Raw genomic sequence first — 18551 nt, 5'->3', positions numbered from 1 at the left:
CACATAGTGCCCTGATTGTGCTCCAGGGGACACACACCATGAATTAATTGGGTTCTTCTCACTATAGTAATGCCGAATACATGGATGCTAAATGTGGTTTGGGCGCACTGCAAGGCTCAGAAGTGAGGGGGAGATCTGACTTTGGGGGAGCGGATATTGCTGGATTGGTTTATGGAAGCCATGTTGCTTTTCAAAAGCCTTTGAGCCACTAATAATGTGGAAACCTCTGGTTTTCCATTGACAGATGATGGACCTGAGTGGGGACTTGTTTTTTGTGAGATGAGTAGAAGTTTTTATTGGTATTATTTTGCCTACATAACATTGTTTGGTGGCTTTTTATTCCATATTAGGGAGGCAGAATTAACAAACAGGTGGACACTACGATCCACTGGTTCATCCTATGAGGTTTTCTATTAGACTGTGAACTGTTATTGTCTTGATGAATAATGACAGCTAACATAAGGCAAAATTTAAAAAAATCACAGAAAAAGATACAGCCTTACCAACGCCAAATCATATAACAAATGCACTAGCAGGATGCCACAGACCCCCATGATAAAGGGGGATGGGGCAGCGCAGGTGCAAAATACTGGTGGAGCAACCACTCACAAACCTACCAATTCATGGAGGGGGTGGTTGCCTAGTATTAAAGATGCGCACAGATGAAGCTTGCATAGGACGCCAGTCACACAGGTAGGTGTGATGCACAGTGTCTGGCTTAGGATAGTGATGATGCCCATACTATTACATCAGGAAGGCTGCCCAGCAATATATAAGTGCACCCCACATGGACAGACACCCCAGTACACCCAACCAACACTAAAATGCTAATGCATTTGTTATCTGATTTGGTGTTGGTAAGGCAGATTTTTGTCTGTGGTGTTTTTTTGGTAAATAATGATACTTTTACATAAAGTACATTTTTACGTAGAGTTTAATTAGAAATATTCAAGAATATAAATTTTAAGGATATGTTATTCATGAATAATAATTGGTTTTATTCTTGGCAGATGACTGTACCAGGAGATCAGAGGAACAGCTGACATCTTCAATTTTTAAATCAGATGATCTTGAGATCACACAGGATACAATTGAAGTGAATGCTATTACTCCAGATATACCATCATCCCTTCACAGCAAAGATCTGTCATCTGATCATTTGAAACAGGTCCTGTCTTCTGATTCATTACCGACTACTAAGGAAAATCAAAGTCACAAAATGAGCATTAAAAAAGAAATTGCTCCTAAAACAAAGAAGCCATTTTCATGTTCAGAATATGGAAATAGTTTTTCCCTTGAAACGTCTTTTCTTAAACATCAAAGCATTCACACAGCAGAGAATAGATTTTTTTGTTTCAAGTGTGGGAAATTTTTTAACCAGAAATCAAATCTGGTTAATCACCAGAGAAGTCACACAGAGGAGAAGCCATTTTCTTGTTCAGAAAGTGGAAAATGTTTTACAGACAAATCAAGTTTAATCAAATATCAGAGAACTCACACAGGGGAGAAGCCTTTTTGCTGTTCAGAATGTGGGAAATGTTTTAGCCAGAAATCAGATTTGGTTAATCACCAGAGGACTCACACAGGGGAGAAGCCTTTTTCCTGTTCGGAATGTGGAAAATGTTTTAGCCAGAAATCAGGTTTGGTTAAGCACAAGAGAATTCACACAGGGGAGAGGCCCTTTTCCTGTTCAGAATGTGGAAAATGTTTTAGCCGGAAAACATATTTGGTTAAGCACAACAGAACTCACACAGGGGAGAAGCCTTTTTCCTGTTCAGAATGTGGAAAATGTTTTAGCCGGAAATCAGTTTTGGTTAAGCACAACAGAACTCACACAGGGGAGCAGCCTTTTTCCTGTTCAGAATGTGGGAAATGTTTTATCCAGAAATCAGATTTGGTTAATCACCGGAGAACTCACACAGGGGAGAAGCCTTTTTTCTGTTCAGAATGTGGGAAATATTTTAGCTGGAAATCAGATTTGGTTAAGCACAAGAGAATTCACACAGGGGAGAAGCCTTTTTCCTGTTCAGAATGTGGGAAATGCTTTAAAGATAAATCAGATTTGGTTAAGCACCAGAGAACTCACACAGACGAGAAGCCATTTTCATGTTCTTAATGTGGGAAATGTTTTACACGGATATCAACTCTTAACAAACTTCATAGAAATCACACAGGGGAGAAGCATTTTACATTTTTAACCCAAAATTGTATCTTCATAAAGGGGTTGTCCACTACTAGGACAACTCCTTCTCATTCCTCATGTTTGGCCTTGTTAAAATAAAAACACTCATACGCACTTACTGTTCTGGCGCCATTCCATTGGTGTCACAACTTGCGTTTCCGTAAGGCTGTTACATCACATAATCCTGCTGCCAATCAACGCCACCTTCAGATGTATTGTACATCAACAGGAAGGACATGGCCTGGACATAGCACCAAGAGAATGCACACACTGAACGCACTCTCTTCAGACCGTGTTCTTGGGGGAATTATAAGCAATTTACAGCCTCAAACATGACTTTCGATATGGGAAAGAAAGACGAGATCAGAGGTTAATCTGAGGTCCTCCACCTCTGTCAGCATGTCTGGTATGCAGCGTTTCTTATGAAAGGTCTTATCTTCCTGCTCCGGAGCTATTACTGCCTCACCTCAGCGTGGAAAAAGAAGCAGTCTTAACCATCATGATGTCAGACAGCTCCAGCCTGTAAGTCCTGCGCCATCTTCTCTCTTAAGGTAGGCCTCACAAGAAAACAGCTCCACAAATCTCCCTGTACTCTCACCAAAGCCCACATACTGAGCAGTGCTTGCTTCACAGGGACATTTACCCCCCAGCCACAGGTTATTCTGATATGGGGAACAACATAACTTATTTCATAGAATGGTAGAATTGGAAGGGACCTCCTGGGTCATCTGGTCCAACCCCCTGCTCAAAACCGGATACTCTAAATCATCTCAGACAGATGTCTATCCAGCCTCTGTTTGAAGACGTCCATTGAAGGAGAACTCACCACCTCTCGTGGCAGCCTGTTCCACTCATTGATCACCCTAACTGTCAAAAAGTTTTTTCTAATATCTAATCTGTGTCTCCTTCCATTCAGTTTCATCCCATTGCTTCTAGTCTTTCCTTGTGCAAATGAGAATAAAGATGATCCTTCTACAATGTGACAGCCCTTGAGATATTTGTAGACCGCTATTAAGTCTCCTCTCAGTCTTCTTTTTTACAAGCTAAACATTCCCAAATGCTATAACCATTCCTCGTAGGCATAAACAGCACGTACATTTTCTCTTTCTTCAGGAGTCACACTTTAGAGGCGATCATATACTGTTCCTCAGTTTACTAATAGAAATTATTCATCTTGGCGTCCCAGAAAAATGCAGTTTTGAAGTCTAAGGTGCTGAGTATAGGCCGCCACAGATCACTGCCGCGTACTATTGTAGAAACACTGTCTGACACAGAGAGGAGGTTCGTGTTTATTAAGATCTCCATCTACTCCAAAATGTTGACTTTGACAAACTTCTATCTCCCTAATTGTGACCAAATTAAGACATGCCGTCAATACTTAAACAAACTAAAATATTTTGCGGAGGACCTTATCATCATTGGAGGCGACTTTAATTTTGTCTTGGATCCTTCTTTAGACGCGTCCCTGGGCTGGTGTCATCAATCTAAAACACAAACAAAAGCTTTGCTAATTGTGCTTTGGTCTTAACCGGGCGATGTATGGAGGATACTACATCCAGATGTAAAGGATTATACCTATTATTCTCCTTTACACAATATGCATAGCCATATAGTCCTTTTCTTAATTAGCCATCGCTTACATGGCAACCTACATCTCAGGTAGGGACTGCTGTATGGTCAGATCATGCTCCTGTATATTGTAATCTGACTATACCTGACTTCACCAAGGCTTCAGATGTTGGAACCTAAATGATAATCTACTGACTCACTCTGTGTCTCAGACTTTCTTGAGTATAGACTCCTTCAAATATATGAGCATGATGAAACTGCCTTACCATTTAAATGGGAAGCACTTACATGCGTCCTCAGAGGGATAATAATAAAACATAGATAAAGGCTAAAAAAAGGAGAGAACAGCTAAAGTCTTCCATTTGCTTGAGCAGATTGATCTACTTGACAAACAACATAAATGATCTGCTTCCTTCTAGGTATATGTAGACCTGCTTAACACTAGAAGGGATCTAAAGTAGTTTCATGGATGGGGTACTCGCAAATATTGTGTAATTTCAGGGCACCTACTTATGGAAGGAACCAAGTGAAAGCTTCCATTCTCAGTACTAGATATAGGGCCTCCTCAAGAAAATGACTTAAAATGTCGTACACTAAAGTTAATATATAAGGCGTGGGATAGGGGTAAAAATATTCTGGGGATTGGAAAGTACACAAACTATAATCCTTTATGGCACAGCTATAACTTACCAGAGCTACAGAAACTAAAAAATGTTAGTGAATGGGAGGATAGGGGTATATGTTTGGTGTCACAACTCTTGAGGGATGGATTATTCAAGAGGTTTGAACAAATAAAGGCAGGTTTTAACCTTCTGCATAGGGTGTTTTATCAATATCTGCAAATACGTCTTGCATATAGTACACAACTAAAATAAACGCCATACTGATTTATAGATATCACCCAATAGATACCATTACTACATCGTTGGATACAAAAGGTCTAATATCCCTTTTTTATAGGCAGTTACTGGCCCTACATTTTGATAAATATCCTTTGATAGTTAAGACAAAATGGGAGGAGGATGTGGGTCCCTTATCTGAGGAGCAATGGGGGAAATACTGGATTTGACACCGAAACTTTCATTGTCAGAGTCACAAAGATTGACCCGAATTCTTCTCATTCATAGAATATATAATCTACAAGAATTTTATTTAAAATTGAAATACAAATGGATGACACATTTCCTAGATGTGGTCAAAAGGACGCGCCCACCTGATGCATATGACGTGGGAATGTGTAAATATTGGCGACTACTGGAAGGGGGTGATCGCTCTTGTACTGTCTGTATTTGGGATACAACTTCAGTTGGAGCCTAAAATCTGTATCCTAGAACTCCTGGCAGAAGACGTAGACTTAGACTCCCATATGGCAATAGATAGCTCAAGAATATCATTCTAAGCCAGATAGTTGTTGGCACTACATTGGATAGACAATTCTCCCCCAACGATAACAGAACTAAAATCCAGGATAAATAACACTCTATGCTTGGAAAGGGGAGCTTATATTAAAAGGAACGCTCTCAAGAAATCCATACACATATGGAAGCAATGGTTAATTACCCCAGGTATTGCTTCAGAAATACTATACTGGACCATTTGTACATATACCTGCAGAAAACCAGGAATTTATATCCTTATACCTAAGGTGTTAGCAAATAATAATTGTTTCAGTCCACACAATTGCCCCTTCTTAGATATATTCTTTTTCTTTTGATGTCCCAATAGGGGAAAAAAAGCCGTCAGGGAGTATTCAGATATTTATGTACAAATGTAAAATTACTGTTCCAAAACATTGTACTATAGAGCGATATTGGGATTTATATCATTGTAAACCGGTTGTTGTATTGTTACTGTTTTTTCTTTCTTTTTATTTTTTTTGTCACAAAGTTTGTATAAGAAAAACAAAATGTTGGTCTTTCTTAGTTTTTTTAAATAAAAATGATCTGATTAAAAAAAAGAAAGGAGGGAAGGTCTTTAATAGATCAAACGTATAGAAAATATCAAGATCGCATGTGAAGGTACTCGTATGAATTCACAGATAAATGTGGTCTCTCATTGACAAGGAAGTTACATCCACGGATGCAAAGGACATACGGCTCCGGCAAAAATTAAGAGACCACTGAACAGTTTTCTGTTGGAAAGCATTGCAAGACTGGTGGAAAGCATGGCAAGAGGAATGAAAGCTGTGATTAAAAATCATGGTTAGTCCACCAAATATTGATTTCACATTTAAAACATGAGTAATTTGAGGTCTGAAAGCACTGTGTTTCTTTTTTAGTATTTTGACGCTTTATCATTTGCTGCAAATAAATTCAAAATTTTTAGCTTTGAATTTCGGAGACGTGTTGTCAGTAGTTTATAGACTAAAACAACAATGTACACTTTACTCTATAATATACCTATAAAGAGAAAAATCAGAGAAACTGAAAATTTTGCAGTGGTCTCTTAATTTTTGCCAGAGCTGTATATATCCAAAACAAAAGGAGCACTACTGCTATAAATTCATAACCCCACTGACATAGCTGACGCATTTCATTGCTGTTATAGCTCACTTCATAATATTCATGGAAAATACCACGACATGCCACCTAATTTTCTTGAAACAAAAATTAACAAATCATACTGCCGTTCCTTCCTTACAGACCCCTGAGCAGGATTTACTAGACAAAGCTTTAATGGCGTCTCCTATCGGGAAGAGCCCTGGGGCAGATGGATTCAATAATAGATTTTATAACATGTTTGCACCTCTGTTATTACCATTAGTGTTCAATAATATCTCAGAAGACTCCCCTTTTGCCCCCCAATCACTTGAGGCTCATATAATGGTTTTATCAAAGCCTGGAAAAGGACTAAATGCCTGCCCTAATGTTCATCCAATTTCATTAATTAGTGTAGATGTCAAAATATTCTCTAATATAATTGCACCATGGCTCTCCCACTACTTACCTACAATTGTTAGCAATGATCAGGTTGGCTTCGTTAAGGGTAGAGAAGCTTGTGATAATACAGATAAAATGTTGTTAGTTTCACGTGCAAAAAAAACCAGGGGATCCCAATGTGCCTTGTTTCTCTGGACGCTGAAATAGTGTTTGACACAATGCACTGGACTTTCTTGAAGAGCACCTTATTACAAAATGGGTTGGGCTCTTTCCTGTTATCTAAAATTCTATCCTTCTACACTGACCCTAAAGCGATAGGGTAAACGCCTTCTATATGACACATTTTCTATTAAAAATGAGACAAAGCAAGAGTGTCCCTTATCACCTCTCCTATACACATTGGTGATGGAACATTTCGCGGTAGCATTACAAAAAAATCCAGATATTAGTGGAGTTACTATAGGCTCACATCACTATAAACTAGCTCTATACGCAGATGACTTGGTGCTCTGTTTTCAAACCCAATTATCTAATTTCCTTCTATACTAAAGGAATTCGAAGAATTTGGCCAAAAACGATTTTAAACTCAACTACTCTAAATCAGAAGCAATAACATAAGACAACAGCTAATTTTTAACTTTCCCTTTAAGTGGCAGAAAGACACAGCTAAGTACCTCGGTACACAAATTCCAGGGAACATGGATGATCTGTATAGTTTAAATTATATCACTGTCCTTGAACAAACTCTTCAAAATTTAATGAATTATAAATTCAAACTCTTGTCCTGGTTTGGTTGTATTTATGTGATAAAATGTACATTTTGCCAAAACTTCTTTTTATATTCCAGATCATTCCTGTCTGCGTTCCTCAGACCTTTTTCTCCTATCTTGACAACGCTATTAGGTAGTATGGGAAACGTCGAAGTCTAGGATACGTTTTAAAATATTGTGATGTTCCAAAAATAAAGGTGAGTACTAGGATGTCTGATCTAAAAAAACTACCACCAATCTTTGATTCTTATTAGTGTTGAGCGAGTATGTTCTGTCCGAGTATGCTCGGGCCGAGCTCCGAGTATTTACAGCTGCTCGGTGATATAGTTGAATTGCTCCCGTGTGCATGATTTGCAACTGTTTGACAGCTTTATTACATGTGAGGAATGTGTAAGAAATAGACATTCCTCACATGTATTAAAACTGTCAAACAGTTGCAAATCATGCACATGGGAGCGATTTAAACATATCACCGAGCAGCTGTAAATACTCGGAGCTCGGCCCGAGCATACTCGGCGAAAGGGTTAATAGAACATACTCGCTGAACACTAATTCTTATGAGAGTAGTGGACTGGTTCACATCTGTGGAACATAAGCAATGGGTGAAACTGGAAGGGGACTTCTATCCGTGGATACTCACATCTCTACCTTGGATTGACTAAATACATGTACAAACTAAACAATTACCAATACCTAATCAACACTTTTTGAAAACATGGGATCAAGTCTTAATCTCTTCATCTATACCACGTAGGTTGGGTCCATTAACGCCCTTGTTTGGCAACCCAGATTTTCCCTCTGCTTCAGGTACGAACTCATTTCTAATCTGGGACTGATCTGATGGGGTTAGATTGAGACACGTTCTCATGGGATCAGGCTCTTTTCCTTCCTTTATAGAACTTCGTGGCTCCTTTCCAATTAGGAGTCTATCCTGCCTGGCTTATTTCCAGCTCAGGTCATTTATAAATTCTTACATATTTCTAGTATAAAGGATGAACTTACTCCGTTTGAACCCTTAATCACTCAAGTAGGTCCTTGTACTAAACTTCTATTTGCATACACAAAGCAACACAAATGGACACCAGCAATGACCCTCTACCCTTTACTGGGGTTGGGAGAAGGAATTGGGTAGTCTAATTTCAGAGAAATATAGGCAAAAAACATTCATACTCTCCCACAAAGGCCGTGCTCATGAGAAAAACGATAAGATTTTATCCAGATGGTAACATTGTTACACTATGCTAAGTATGTGCTGGCGGTGTGGTGGTGCAGACGGGTCTGTATTACATATATGGTGGAAATGCCCATCATCGTCGGATTCGGTGGACTACGTTGGACCTGAATGCTTTTTTTTTGTGTGTGTGTGTGGGGGGGGGGTGGTTTAATAAAAAAAAAGTGTCGGGGAGTGTTTATTCAAATTAAGTATTTTTTCGTGGGTCTTTTTATTTTTTATTACTGGGTCAGTAATGGGTTGTCTGATAGACACCTCTCCATTACTATCACCAGGGTTTGATGCCAGCTGTGAGTTTTGACAAACCACAGCTGACATTAACCCCAAGATACTTTACACCAATTGTCAATGCATCTGGGCAGTTGGGAAGAGCAAAGGCAAAAGCCATAATTGGTGCATCTTATGTGATGTGCCACTTCTAGGGTGGCTATGAGCTGGTATTTTTAGGCTGGGGAGGGCCCAATAAACAGAAACCTTCCCAACTTGATAATATCAGCTGTCTGCTTTACCTTTGCTGGTTACAAACATATAGGGGGACCCCATGTCGTTTTTTTTTATTATTATTTATTAGGTTAAACAAGGCTAAACACCCTTTAGTTCCACATGAAAGGCTCCAAAGGATGCAGATTTATAACATATAGGGGGTTGTGAAATTATATACCTGCAGGACATCTATCTATCTATTATCTATCATATCTCTAACTTCTTTCTATCTTCTATCTATCTCTGTATATAAGATTGTTTTCTTTGTTTTGTAATCAGTTTTAAGTTACATAGAGGATTATAGTCAGTAAAAGACGATGTTAATAACGCATTGTATATGGATGCAGGCGAGAAAAAGATCTCACACTCGCATGACACTCGTCCAATAATTCGGGATGAACATCGGAGCGATTTATAATCCGCTGATGTGAACGAACCCTCAGCCGAACTCTTCTGAACATAGTCTTTCAAAGCCGCCCTCCCTGGAAGGGGTTAAACATATGAGATTTTGGCCTTTTAGCTCCTGGTATGGAGTGGATAGCACAATCATATGCCGCCATATAGTAGACGTCTGGTAACTGGTGATAATCACCTCATGTGTCGTCTATTTGTCTCCAAGCAGGAAAATCCCACGTTACATTCACACATAAAACTGTAGAAAAGGCGGCGCGGGGTAATTGTGCCCGTAGTGAGGGGCAAATAATGCCGGAAATGTCACTGACTGCGGAGACGTCTCCATGTAGCGTCTTCACTCCGGATATCACTGTACAGGAGCCGCACAGTTCACACTGTGCATCCACTGAGGCCCCTGATCATGTGACCCCTGACTCCTCCCCTCCTGTGACCTCATCACAGCTCCTGTGTGCACAGAACAGCCATATATGTGGTGGCGGCTCTGCAGGTGGAGGTATGTGGAGATCCCCCATTACTGGGTGCAGGGGGCATTAACCCCTTCAGCACGGAGACTCTTTTGGGGTCTCTGTGTGGTGTGAACAGTGAGGTAACAGCTGTGGACAGAATGCGGCTTAGCTGGTTCCCGTCCACATTAGATCCATTCAGACGACTGCAGGATGAAGGACAGAAGCCCAGAGAAGTCCTCACACAACGCCATTATTCCTCTCCTAGCTCCAGCGCAGTAATGTAGATAGTAGTGATAACCGTCTACATATTCTCTTTATACCCTCCGGTGCGATGGATTTACCCTCAGTGTCCAGGAAGCTTCACGGTTCAGCAATGCCCCTCCGCCATCTCCCCTCCACCTGAACTATTTACCCTTTCAATGCCACAAAACTGAAATGTCTTTCAGTCACCATTGTGTTCTCTTAGGAAATGTGTGGAAAGATTGGAAGGGTTAATGGCCGCGGGATTAGTGGGGTCTCCTATGTGCTCATTAATTCTCTGCCTTATTTACAGGAGGAGCAGCCGACATATCTGACATTACATCCCAGACACTGAATACAATATACTACAAATTCTCTGCGGCAGGTGATACATTGTGTAATGAAATGTTTTATTTAATGTGATTAAATCTATTTCTTGTGTTCGGCATATTTACATGGTGGACATTTATCAATGCCGCATCTGTGACAACCCAGAGGTGTAAGCCAGGTTCTCGTTATGTGTTTCTCTAACGATTAAACCAGGAGACAGGAGTTGTGAAAGGGTCGGGGCCGAGAACAAACAGCCATCTCATAAAACCATCAGATACCCATCTCGTGAGAAAGGTATTCAGCTGCAGACTCCGAGGAAGAAACTGCTAGTTGTATGTGGCCTAAAATATATAGGTTTTATTACTAGATGTAAAGAAGAAAACTAAATACTGTAAAATAATAAATCTCCTCATATGTTTCCCCTTATTATCTCCAGTAATTGTATTATTACACAGGATTTTTATGATGTTACATCAGCTCATCATCTTCTCATTCAGGTCCCTACAATATCGGATCCTCTCAGTGAAGATCTTCTATATAAGAGAATTTTCCTTATTGATCCATCAAAGATGGATATGGACAGAGACAAGGTGGCGAAGAGGATAATGCACCTCACCCTAGAGATCCTCTTCCGGCTTACTGGAGAGGTGAGAGATTCTGATGACGTCACATTACATCATTCTTATCTATGGGAATAACAGATGGACAGAACTGGAGAGGAGAGGACTCTGGAAATGTCTGTAGTGAGATTTATTAATGTGTCTCTCCATAACCAGGATTACACAGTAGTGAAGAAGACCTCTAGTGAGCGCTGTCAGGACCCTGTGTCTGAGGGATGGGGAAGACCCCTGAGCCCAATCACATGGCCTCCACCTCACCTCCTGATACATGAGGACATCAATGACCAGAAGATCCTAGATCTCACCTACAAGATGATTGAGCTGCTGACTGGAGAGGTGACACTGCTGGGAATGCTGGGACATTATACAGTAACACTATGAAGGGATCGGTGGGATGACGATATCATTGTATGTGTCAGGTTCCTATAAGATGTCAGGATGTCACTGTCTATTTCTCCATGGAGGAGTGGGAGTATTTAGGAGGACACAAAGATCTGTACAAGGATGTCATGATGGAGGTTCCCCAGCCCCTCACATCACCAGGTAATAGACAGACACACTGCCTATAATTATCTGTATGTAAAGATTGGTAGCCCCACCTATACCCAAATAAAAGGGGGGTCTCATGGGAACATGGACACTGGATGAATTTATTCTATGAGTACATGGTTTGAATACAGTTTAATTATCGCCTGTGTATGGCGTTTTGGGGTCAAAAGGTTATGCTGTGGTCTCTGGTGTCCACGAGCAGGTTATATCCAGTTTGAGCCAGTTATTCTTGGCGCTCTTTTGTGACCCATTGATTGGTTGTTTTAAGAAAGTGCGGGAATTTCTATTGTATAAATAGAACAGCTGTTCTGTGGTTACCTCATTATCCTGTCAAAAGAACGAAGACCCCACCCTCCCTCCCTTGTATCAATAAAAATTTCCCTTTGTCGTGTTGTTTATTTGTGGGAAAATTGCCCAGTTTCTGGGTGAATTGGATTAATGTGTTGGTAATTTTTATTGAGTTTTTATTGGTGAATAAATTATTCAAGTTATTTAATTCATTTGGTTACCCTAAATACACATCACGGCCATTTTCTTCCAACTGGTGTTGCGTGTCGTTATTTTAAGGTTGGTTTACAAAAAATGTGTTCTATGTTACCATGAATTCAGTCCCTGTATGTTTCCTCCAGATCTATCTAGTAAGAGGACAACACCAGAGAGATGTCCCCGTCCTCTTCTTCCCCAGGACTGTAAACAAGAAGACCCCAATGTTCCTCAGGATCATCAGGTAGATGGAGAGAAGGTGTCATGAGATCTCCCCTATGATGTGTAGACGGCTGTGAAGGTCTTGTGCTCAGTCTTGTTTTATCCACCAGTATTATATGTTTTATATTTGTGTAATGAGAACGGTGGAGATGGCAGGATTAGAGCCGATCATAGATGGGATTTCTCCATCTGTCTGTGACTTTTACAATATTTGTTTCAGGGTGAAGATCTGACCCATATTAATACTACAGAGACATATGTGAGGGGTGATGAGCGGTGTAAAGAGGAGATTCCTACATATGACTACCCAGGTGAGTAGTGACCACTAAATGCAGCGAAGTCACAGATTCTTCTCAGTCACCGGCTGTGGCTGCTTTATCGGTGGTGTAGTCCGGTCATATCACAATCGTGTGATCATCATTTTGCCTCTAGATCAAAACATTCTCCTCTTCCAAAAACAAAACTGTTCAAATGACTTTGGGCATTGAAAGTCCTTTTTGTGCTGCTGAATGTCCTCATATGGTTCCTACAAGACCAGGTCCAGTCTTTCTGACCAAACTTTGCTTTTAGAATCGACAACATTAAATGTGCAGTGAGGGCCAAGTGTGAATTTCTGTACAATAACAACAGAGTTTCCCTTTATCCTGACTTTTCAATTTATTTTAAAACCGACTAGTATTGCGATAACCTACATAAAAACAAACATTATACCTGTGACATGATATATCTAAGCTAAATTTAAGACACCTCAACTCTGCACTAATATAAAAAGTTCTCTTTGAACGTCTAATATTTCTTTTTGAAACTCATCTGACAGAAAATATTGGCCCTTACGATAGTTTAGATTCCCAAGAGCCACCGAGCCCCATACTCTAATTACCCCAGAGAGGTTTCACCACTAGTTACTCACTACTTACTGATGAAGACTGTTGAGTTTGATCATTTCAGTAGATGTGTTATTATCTATAGTCAGTTTTTGACTACAGTGGTTAGTTCCCAAAATACTCTGATTTAACCCCTTCCTGCAGCCAGTTTTGTGTTCCTAATAAGGCCCCATTTTTTAAATCTGACGTGTGTCACTTTATGTGGTGATAACTTTGGAATTCTTCACAAAGGATAATAGGAAACAAATGGACCTTTCAAATTATTTTCCACCTTTTCTTGAATCCAACAATCCCCTATATACGGTTGTATCCTACTATCTGGGCATATGGCAGAGTTAAGAAGGGAAGGAACGACCTTTAGCTATTTGAATGCAGATCTTGCTGTGTTTGCAGACACAATGTATTGGTGGCACTGTTCATGATCACCTGGCAGCTCAAAAGATGGTCACCATGAACAGGCTTGGCACTATCTACTCCGTTTTTTCTGTACCTGGACTTACACAGAGACCCCCTAGGCTTGAGCCATGGTGTTACCTGATGTTCTGTGGTGTGAGATGTGAAGAAGAATAGTCAGGTAGCCGGGTCAGAACCTGGAAAGCAGAGAAAATACAAAATCAGAAGACACAAGAGTAGTCAGTAAACGGGCCGAGGTCACAACAGGAAACAAATACACAAGCCGGGAGCTGAGCACAGAGGACTGAACCAGAGGAGAACAAGGCTGTATCTGGCAGCTTCCGGCAATATGCTTCCAGCTTTAGTAGGGTGTGGTGATTTCCAGTTGGCTGAAGCAGGGAGCAGATTACTCCAGCTGGACAACACACACACCCATGCTGCCAGACTGGATGGTACTAAAGGTCCCAGGCACCCTAATCTTAGTGGCTGGACAGAGCCTGCGCCGCCCAGAGCTTCTGACGTCTCCTCCATCACCAGCGCCGCCTGAAGAATGAATAAGGCTCCTGGTGAGAGAAGCAGACGTCGTAGGAGCAGATCCCAGAGGAGATGGGACACACCATTTGCAGAAGCCCTTAATATGACAAAAGGCAGAAAACTAGAGCTGTAGAAATCCCCATAAAGTGACTCCATTTTGGAAATTATAACCCTGAATGAATTAATCTTTAGAAGTAGGGAATATTTTGACTCTACAGGTACTTTTCAGTAATTAGCACGCAGTGGATGTTATAGAGTGAAAATTGTGCATTTGCCATTTTGTTACCCAACACATAGTGCCCAGATTGTGCTCCAGGAGACACACTCTGTAAATTAAGTGGGTTCTTCTCACTATAGTAATGCCAAATACATGGATGCTAAATGTGGTTTGGACACACCTAAAGGCTCTGAAGCGAGGGGGAGATTTGACTTTGGGAGAGGGGATATTGCTGGATTAGTTTATGGAAGTCATGTTGCTCTTCAAGAGCCTTTGAGACACTAATGATGTGGAAACCTCAGTTTTTCCACTGACAGATGATGGGCCTGAGTGGGGGCTTGTTCTTTGCGGGATGAGTGGAAGTTTTTATTGGTATTATTTTCCCCAACATAACAGGTTCATCCTATGAGGTTTTCTATTAGACTGTGAACTGTCATTGTCTTGCTGAATAATTCATATTTTTTCAGAGAGTTTAAGTAGAAATATTAAAAAATATAAAATTCAAGGATATTTTATTAAAAAATAATAATTTATTTTTATCATAGCAGATGACTGTACCAGGAGATCAGAGGGACAGCTGACATCTTCAATTTTTAAATCAGACGATCGTGAGATTCCACAGGATACAATTGAAGGGAACACCATTACTCTAGATATATCATCATCCCTTCACAGCAAAGATCTGTCATCTGATCCTTTGAAACAGGTCCTATCTTCTGATTCATCACGGACTACTAAGGAAAATCATAGTCACAAAATAAGCACTAAAAAACAAACTGCTCCTAAAGCAAACACGCCATTTTCACGTACAGAATGTGGTAATAGTTTTCCCCACGAAAAGTCTTTTCCTATACATCAAAAAACTCATACGATAGAGAATAGATTTTCTTGTTCCAAATGTGGCAAATATTTTAGCAGGAAATCAAATCTTGTTATTCACCAGAGAACTCACACAGGAGAGAAGCCTTTTTCCTGTTCAGAATGTGGGAAATGTTTTAACCAGAAATCAGCTGTTGTTATACACCAGAGAACTCACACAGGGGAGAAGCCTTTTTCCTGTTCAGAATGTGGGAAATGTTTTCCACATATGACTAGTTTTATCAGACATCAGAGAATTCACACAGGGGAGAAGCCTTTTTTATGTTCAGAATGTGGAAAATGTTTTCCACATATGACTAGTTTTATCAAACATCAGAGAATTCACACAGGGGAGAAGCCTTTTTCATGTTCAGAATGTGGAAAATGTTTTACACAGATGTCAACTTTTATCAGACATCAGAGAACTCACACAGGGGAGAAGCCTTTCTCATGCTCAGAATGTGGAAAATGTTTTACACACATGACTAGTTTTATCAAACATCAGAGAATTCACACAGGGGAGAAGCCTTTTTCATGTTCAGAATGTGGGAAATGTTTTCCACACATGACTAATTTTATCAGACATCAGAGAATTCACACAGGGGAGAAGCCTTTTTCATGTTCAGAATGTGGGAAATATTTTAACCAGAAGTCATCTGTTGTTATACACCAGAGAACTCACACAAGGCAGAAGCCTTTTTCTTGTTCAGAATGTGGAAAATGTTTTACACAGTTATCAACTTTTATCAGACATCAGAGAACTCACACAGGGGAGAAGCCTTTTTCATGTTCAGAATGTGGGAAATGTTTTAACCAGAAATCAGCTGTCGTTATACACCAGAGAACTCACACAGGGGAGAAACCTTTTTCATGTTCACAATGTGGGAAATGTTTTAACCAGAAATCAGCTGTTGTTATACACCAGAGAGCTCACACAGTGGAGAAGCCTTTTTCATGTTCACAATGTGGGAAATGTTTTGTGAAGAAATCATCTCTTCTTAGTCACCAGGGCAGTCACACAGGATAGAAGCCTTTGTTATATTCTTAATGTGGGAAATGTTTTCCTTGAAAATAAACTCTTAATAAAGTTTAGAAAAGTAACACAAGGGAGAAGCCTTTTTCATGTCCAGAATGTTGAAAATGTTTTAACTAAAAATTGTATCATCTTAAAGAGGTTGTTCACTACTAGGACAACCCGTGTCATTCCTCATGTTTGGCCTAGCTAAAATAAAAACACTCATACTCAGCTCCCATGCCAGCGCCGTTCCAGCGGAGCCGGGACTCACATTCCTGGGGTTGTTACATCACATGAGCCTTGCGCCCAGTCAGTGCTGACTTCACTGCCACCACCTTCGGACATATTGAACATCAACTGGAAGCCAGGGCTGCAGCTGCTCTCAGATTTCCTCATGATGTTCGATTTTTCTGAACATGGAGACAGTGATTCTGGCACTTACTGGGCTCACACGACATAACAATCTCACATGAGCCCCGGGAACGCACGTGCCGATACCGCTGGAATGGTGCCGGCATCAGAGGTTTGATACAAATCTTACAGACTGTTTGATACAGAAAATATAACATATAATAAAATATCATATTTACAGGATTTAAAAAAACACCCCCAACCCTCCCCACCAGAACCCCCCCTTTTCAACCCTTACCCATCTGATTTTGCATAAGACTATCATCCCTCCTTGACGTACAAATACCAAATGTATCATGAATTGCACAACATTCTATCCGTCCTATTATGTTGCTATTAAAGAACTAGCATGTTAAATACACTGTGTTCCAAATTATTATGCAAATAATATTTTCTCAGATTTTCCCAAATTACCTATATGAATTGCAGTCATTGTAATTTTCCAGTCAAATAACTATTAGAGTACAATTGAAAGGTTTTTGTACAAACTGCCTATGATAACAGTATATTTAAAAAAAAATAAAACACTCAAAATGCATGTTCCAAATTATTATGCACAGCAGAGTTTTCAACCTTTTCGTTTTAATAAAGAACAAAAAAATGGTCATTTTTGAAATTATAAGCATTAGCAGGTTATTACAAACTGAAATCAAACAGTTTTCAACTCAAAACTTTATTCTAGGTGATGTTACATTTGCACATAGGACCGCTTGTTCGAAAGGAGCTTCTGAACTCTCTCGTCCATTGAATTTGTCAAGTTTTGGATGATCATTTAATATAATTTCAAAAATGACCATTTTTTTGTTATTTATTAAAATTAAAAGGTAGAAAACTCTGCTGTGCATAATAATTTGGAACATGCATTTTGAGTGCAGTTTGAGTGTTTTATTTTTTAAAAATATACTGTTATCATAGGCAGTTTGTACAAAAACCTTTCAATTGTACTCTAATAGTTATTTGACTGGAAAATTACAATGACTGCAATTCAAATAGGTAATTTGGGAAAATCTGAGAAAATATTATTTGCATAATAATTTGGAACACAGTGTACCCCAAAATGATATCAATATAACCATCAGTTTGTAGTGCAAAAAATTAGCCTTCACGCAGCCCCATTCCTGAAAAATGGAAACGCCACGGCTTTTGGATCTCGGAAAGTGGCGACATAAGCAATTTTTTTTTTACAAATTTCTGAATTTTTTTTCATCACTTAAATATAAATCCTATAAATCGTCACTTAAGTAGAACAGATGAAGCTTTACTACCTTCTGCTCCAGTTCCAGCACTTCACTGCTGCCGCTGATCTTTAGTCACTGGCTTCAAGGGTGACATCATGACTGCAGCTCTGCAGCCAATCACTTGGCTCAGTGGCCCATGCTGACAGAGCTTCTAAGCTCAGTGATTGGCAGCAGCAATGATGTGAGCTGAAGTTGAGCCATCACCCCTGCAGCCTGTCAAAATAGACCACAGGAAGCGCTGAAGATCCAGAGCTGGAGCAGCAGGAGAAAGTAAAGCTCTGTGTGTTTTCTCTACCATTGGTAACCTCCTATATATTAAACTAGCTATTGAAGCCGTTCTACGCCCGGGTGGCGAGCATTTTCATTAGTATATGGTCTCCCATGCTGGTATGTGCTGCCCCCTCCTTGTATTTGTGCTGCCCCCATCCTGTCCCCATCATCCAATCCTGGTATGCGTGGCACCCCTCACCCCCAATCCTGGTATGCGTGGCACCCCTCACCCCCAATCCTGGTATGCGTGGCACCCCTCACCCCCAATCCTGATATGCGTGGCACCCCTCACCCCCACTCCTGGTATACGTGG

At 40.2% G+C, this 18551-nt stretch overlaps 1 long non-coding RNA gene and 1 pseudogene across 1 annotated transcript; both read left to right on the top strand.

Moving 5' to 3' along the window:
* Nucleotides 1–16378, top strand: part of LOC141182692 (uncharacterized) — a 43423-nt pseudogene extending 27045 nt beyond the window's left edge.
* LOC141182583 (uncharacterized) lies at nt 9955–10801 on the top strand. Its single transcript, XR_012257927.1, has 3 exons — nt 9955–10021; nt 10528–10599; nt 10758–10801. It is a non-coding gene; the product is annotated as an uncharacterized lncRNA (long non-coding RNA).
* Nucleotides 16379–18551: the final 2173 nt, after the last annotated feature.

Source organism: Phyllobates terribilis, unplaced genomic scaffold, assembly GCF_046119375.1.
Source record: "Phyllobates terribilis strain yellow unplaced genomic scaffold, ASM4611937v1 Scaffold_35__1_contigs__length_13245226, whole genome shotgun sequence".
In the NCBI taxonomy this organism is placed as follows: domain Eukaryota; kingdom Metazoa; phylum Chordata; class Amphibia; order Anura; family Dendrobatidae; genus Phyllobates; species Phyllobates terribilis.
This window is presented reverse-complemented; position numbering and strand designations above follow the sequence as displayed.